The sequence below is a fragment of the Coregonus clupeaformis genome, chromosome 9 (genome assembly GCF_020615455.1).
Source record: "Coregonus clupeaformis isolate EN_2021a chromosome 9, ASM2061545v1, whole genome shotgun sequence".
Taxonomy (NCBI): Eukaryota; Metazoa; Chordata; class Actinopteri; order Salmoniformes; family Salmonidae; genus Coregonus; species Coregonus clupeaformis.
In genome coordinates, this window is record NC_059200.1 from 46,040,180 (window position 1) to 46,046,179 (window position 6,000).

Consider the following 6,000-nt stretch of genomic DNA (forward strand, 5'->3'; position numbering starts at 1 on the left):
AGATGGAAGCCACTCCTCAGTAAAGGCACATGACAGACCGCTTGGTGTATGCCTAAAGGCACCTAAAGACTCTTAGACCATGAGAAACAAGATTCTCTGGTCTGAGGAAACCAAGATTGAACTCTTTGGCTTGAATGCCAAGCGTCACGTCTGGAGGAAACCTGGCACCATCCCTACGGTGAAGCATGGTGGTGGCAGCATCATGCTGTGGGGATGTTCTTCAGCGGCAGTGACTGGGAGACTAGTCAGGATCGAGGCAAAGATGAACGGAGCAAAGTACAGAGAGATCCTTGATGAAAACCTGCTCAAGAGCGCTCAGGACCTCAGACTGAGGCGAAGATTCACCTTCCAACAGGACAACGACCCCAAGCACACAGCCAAGACAATGCAGGAGTAGTCCAGCCAGAGCCCGGACTTGAACTCAATCGAAAATCTCTGGAGAGACCTGAAAATAGCTGTGCAGCAACGCTCCCCATCCAACCTGACAGAGCTTGAGAGGATCTGCAGAGAAGAATGGGATAAACTCCACAAACACAGGTGTGCCAAGCTTGTAGTGTCACACCCAAGAAGACTCGAGGCTGTAATCGCTGCAAAAGGTGCTTCAACAAAGTACTGAGTAAAGGGTCTGAATACTTATGTAATTTTGATATTTCAGTTTTTTGTTTTTAATACATTTGCAAAAATGTCTAAAAACCTGTTTTTGCGTTGCCATTATGGGGTATTGTGTGTAGATTGATGAGGGGAAAAAACAATTTCATAAATTTTAGAATAAGGTTTTAACGTAACAAAATGTGGAAAAAGTCAAGGGGTCTGAATACTTTCCGAAGGCACTGTATAGCTTACTTATCATATGAATATAATTTTCTGACTCAAAAAGGATTCCATCAAGGTTGCTCTAATGTCCAAAAGATTTCAAATGGACATTTCATGATAGGAACCTTTTAAGTTGGTTGTATTTGAAAATATCTACATTGGTCAGTCCAAAATTGGTTTTTAATTCTGTCATGGAAATAAATGTATTTCCTATTACCAAGTCATTTCAGTTTCTATGCTTTTAGATTTCCATGTGGACCAATTTATCGGTGCATTCTGAAAAGCTATCCAAGGATTGTTCCATAGGGTTGTGTTTTTTGGAAGTGATATCGGTTCTTGTAAAATCTGTTTCATTTTCTATTCATATTATTAAGGTGTTCTTAACTATGAAGTTGTTAACCTTTTCACATGTGAGTTCCAAATATCTCTAACGGTCGCCCCAGCGTGAGTTGTTTTACGCACGTGATGTCAGATTGCACTCACTGTTCCAAAATGTGATTGTTACGCAACAGGACATTTAACACGTACTGCCTGCTAATTACCTATAGGCTGCGTTTCAACATGTCAATTACAAATTAACTGTTTGAATTAAGGTGTGTTCTGCCTCCTCATTAATTCACATGAGAAGTAGCCCATTTCAGCGTTTTGGACAATTTATGTTTGAGGCTTTACTGAGCCGGGCAAACGTCTCTCTTTGAGGAGAGCCCAAGCATTTCACCAATGTTTCCGCAGATCAAGTATGCAGACATTTGCGCAGTCTTTCTGACTGGCGCTCGCATTTTCTTCCTTGTTGTTTTCCTTACAAATAATAACTTTGGACATGTGTGCGTTCCTATCAAGGTAAGTGCCTTATTTTCCATATATCGTGTTGTTGTTTCTACTGTATTCTCTCGTTAACACAGGTGAGAGTGTTGACGAGGACAAGGCTGGAGATCACTCTGTCATGCTGATTGACTTAGAATAACAGACTGGAAGCTTTAAAAGGAGGGTGGTGTTTGAAATCATTGTTCTTCCTCTGTTAACCATGGTTACCTGCAAGGAAACACGTGCCGTCATCATTGCTTTGCACAAAAAGGGCTTCACAGGCAAGGATATTGCTGCTAGTAAGATTGCACCTAAATCAACCATTTGTTGGATCATCAAGAACTTCAAGGAGAGAGATGCATACAAAGCTCTCCCTCGCCCTCCATTTGGCAAATCTGACCATAACTCTATCCTCCTGATTCCTGCTTATAAGCAAAAACTAAAGCAGGAAGCACCAGTGACTCGGTTAATAAAAAAGTGGTCAGATGACGCAGATGCTAAGCTACAGGACCAGCAAGCACCAGGTCTGTCTCCTAAAGTTGATTCAGCTGTGGGATCGGGGCACCACCAGTGCAGATGGAGTGCTGCATCAGATGACCTGGCCTCCACAATCCCCCGACATCAACCCAATTGAGATGGTTTCGGATGAGTCTGAAAAGCAGCCAACAAGTGCCCCAAGGGGGGCCAGTATGAAAAAATAAATAAACAAGAATAATGTATGCACTAACTGTAAGTCTCTCTGGATAAGAGCGTCTGCTAAATGACTTAAATTTAATTATTCTACAAAGCAAAAAATAAATTAAAACCCTTGAATGAGTAGGTGTGTCCAAACTTTTGACTGGTAATGTATGTATGTATGGAACATAATGTATTTACAGTTTTATTCACGTTTTCAAGTACTGGTGACAAATAATGCATTCCAATTATTGCATAGATTTTAATGGACACCTATGAAGTGTGTAAAATAAATTGTTTAAGGTTGTACTGATTATAATAAGCTAATGCTAAGCTATTTGCCAAGTATGTGTGGCGCCATGTTTGTTGGCACTATACAATGCATTTTGTTTGTCACGTAAACGTTTGTCAGACCAAAGATGTTATAATGAGGTGAAAGATAAACTTCCGGAAGTGAATGAAGGGAATTGATCGTAGACGACACATCCCCTTCAACATGGACTGTTGCATCAGAATGGCGCAGGAGGAGATGGCTGCCGTTTTACGGCCTCCTAACCAATTGTGCTATTGTGTTTTTTCGCGTTATTTGTAATTTCTTCTGTACATAATGTTTCTGCCACCATCTCTTATGACCAAAAATAGCTTCTGGATATCAGGACAGTGATTACTCACCTCATATTGGACAAAGATTTTTTCTTCAATGAGTTGAACGTGAAGGATATTCTACAGACACCCGACATTGCCCAAATCCACATAATTCGCATGAGAAAGAGACTGAGATATCGTGAACGTAGGTCGGGTTGCCTTGTAAGGATCCGAAGGCGAGCGAGTAATCTGCCTCTTCCATCAGTCCTATTAGCCAATGTACAATCATTGGAAAACAAAATGGACGACCTAAGATCAAGGATATCCTAACAACGGGACATTAAAAACTGTAATATCTTATGTTTCACAGCGTCGTAGCTGAACGACGACATGGATAACATACAGCTGGCCGGATATACACTACATCGGCAGGATAAACGGCTGACTCCGGTAAGACAAGGGGTGGAGGTCTGTGTGTATTTGTAAACAACAGCTGGTGCACGAAATCTAATATTAAGGAAGTCTCAAGGTTTTGCTCGCCTGAGAGTATCTCATGATAAGCTGTAGACCACACTATTTACCAAGAGAGTTTTCTATATTTTTCGTAGCTCTCTATTTACCACCACAAACCGATGCTGGCACTAAGATTGCACTCAATGAGCTATATAAGGCCACAAGCAAACAGGAAAACTCTCATCCAGAGGCAGCGATCCTAGAGGCCGGGAACTTTAATGCAGGGAAACTTAAATCCGTTCTACCTCATTTCTACCAGCATGTTAATGTGCAACCAGAGGAAAAAAACTCTAGACCACCTTTACTCCACACACAGAGACATCGTACAAAGCTCTCCCTCGCCCTTCATTTTTACAAATCTGACCATAATTATGAGCAAAACTAAAGCAGGAAGCACCAGATTCTAAGATACAGGACTGTTTTGCTAGCAGACTGGAATATGTTCAGATTCTTCCGATGGCATTGAGGAGTACATCACATCAGTACTGGCATAATCAATAAGTGCATCAATGATGTCGTCCCCACAGTGACCGTACGTACATACCCCAACCAGAAGCCATGGATTACAGGCAACATCCACACTGAGCTATAGGGTAGAGCTGCCGCTTTCAAGGAGTGGGACTCTAACCTGGATGCTTATAAGAAATCCCGCTATGCCCTCCGACGAACCATCAAACAGGCAAAGAGTCAATACAGGACTAAGATTGAATCGTACTAGACCAGTTCCGATGCTCGTCGGATGTGGCAGGACTTGCAAACTATTACAGACTACAAAGGGAAGCACAGCCGCGAGCTGCCCAGTGACACGAGCCTACCAGACGAGCTAAATCACTTCTATGCGCTCTTCGAGGCAAGCAACACTGAAGCATGCATGAGAGCATCAGCTGTTCCGGATGACTATGTGATCAAGCTCTCTGTAGACGATGTGAGTAAGACTTTTAAGCAGGTCAACATTCACAAGGCCGCAGGGCCAGACGGATTACCAGGATGTGTACTCCGAGCACGCGCTGACCAACTGGCAAGTGTCTTCACTGACATTTTCAACATGTCCCCGACTGAGTCTGTAATACCAACATGTTTCAAGCAGACCACCATAGTCCCCGTGCCAAAGGACAGACACTAAGATAACCTGCCTAAATGACTACCGACCCATAGCACTGATGTCTGTAGCCATGAAGTGCTTTGAAAGGCTGGTCATGGCTCACATCAACACCATTATCCCAGAAACCCTAGACCCACTCCAATTTGCATAACGCCCCAACAGATCCACAGATGATGCAATCTCTATTGCACTCCACACTGCCCTTTCTCACCTGGTCAAGAGGAACACCTACGTGAGAATGCTATTCATTGACTACAGCTCAGCGTTCAACACCATAGTGCCCTCAAAGCTCATCACTAAGCTAAGGATCCTGGGACTAAACACCTCCCTCTGCAACTGGATCCTGGACTTCCTGACGGGCCGCCCCCAGGTGGTAAGGGTAAGTAACAACACATCTGCTGATCCTTAACACGGGGGCCCCTCAGGGGTGCGTGCTCAGTCCCTTCCTGTACTCCCTGTTCACCCATGACTGCATGGCCAGGCACGACACCAACACCATCATTAGGTTTGCCGACGACACAACTGTGGTAGGCCTGATCACCGACAACGATGAGACAGCCTATAGGGAGGAGGTCAGAGAACTGGCCGTGGGGTGCCAGGATAACAACCTCTCCCTCAACGTGACCAAGACAAAGGAGATGATTGTGTACTACAGGAAAAAAAAAAGAGGACTGAGCACGCCCCCATTCTCATCGACGGGGCTGTAGTGGAACAGGTTGAGAGCTTCAAGTTCCTTGGTGTCCACATCACCAACAAACTATCATGGTCCAAACACACCAAGACAGTCGTGAAGAGGGCACGACAAAGCCTATTCCCCCTCAGGAGACTGAAAAGATTTGGCATGGGTCCTCAGATCCTCAAAAAGTTCTACAGCTGCACCATCGAGAGCATCCTGACTGGTTGCATCACCGCCTGGTATGGCAACTACTCGGCCTCCGACCACAAGGCACTACAGAGGGTATTGCGTACGGCCTAGTACATCAATGGGGCCAAGCTTCCTGCCATCCAGGACCTCTATACCAGGCGGTGTCAGAGGAAGGCCCTCAAAATTGTCAAAGACTCCAGCCACCCTAGTCATAGACTGTTCTCTCTGCTACCGCACGGCAAGCGGTACCGGAGCGCCAAGTCTAGGTCCAAAAGGCTTCTCAACAGCTTCTACCCCCAAGTCATAAGACTCCTGAACAGCTAATCATGGCTACCCAGACTATTTGTAACCCCAACCCCAACTTTTTACGCTGCTGCTACTCTGTTAATTATTTATACATAGTCACTTTAACTCTACCCACATGTACATATTACCTTAACTACCTCAACTAGCCGGTGCCCCCGCACATTGACTCTGCACCAGTACCCCCCTGTATATAGCCTCCCTACTGTTATTTTTATTTTACTTCTGCTCTTTTTTTCTCAACACTTTTTTGTTGTTGTTGTTTTATTTTACTTTTTTATTAAGAAATACATGCATTGTTTGTTAAGGGCTGTAAGTAAGCATTTCACGGTAATGTCTA